The sequence below is a fragment of the Lipotes vexillifer genome, unplaced genomic scaffold (assembly GCF_000442215.2).
Source record: "Lipotes vexillifer unplaced genomic scaffold, Lipotes_vexillifer_v1.1 scaffold1194, whole genome shotgun sequence".
Taxonomy (NCBI): Eukaryota; Metazoa; Chordata; class Mammalia; order Artiodactyla; family Lipotidae; genus Lipotes; species Lipotes vexillifer.
This window is the reverse complement of record NW_006797688.1, coordinates 58,766-59,008: the sequence shown is the minus strand read 5'-3', so window position 1 is coordinate 59,008 and position 243 is coordinate 58,766.

The following is a 243-nucleotide window of genomic DNA, read 5'->3' as shown; positions in this document are numbered from 1 at the left end:
TTTCCCTACTGACAGAAAGACCTCTAACCAATTCTCTTTGCCTTTCTGTTTTGACTTGTATAAGTTTTTGCTCTTACTGTAAATTCTTTTCTTTGTACATTCAGCAAAAACACACTTAATTTTCAAAATTTACCAACTACACAAACTGTCACACTGGATTCCATTTACAGACACCTCTACAGGTGAATAAAATGTTTAAATTTTGTAAATAACAATATTTTTAAAAGGACGATTTATTCGGGA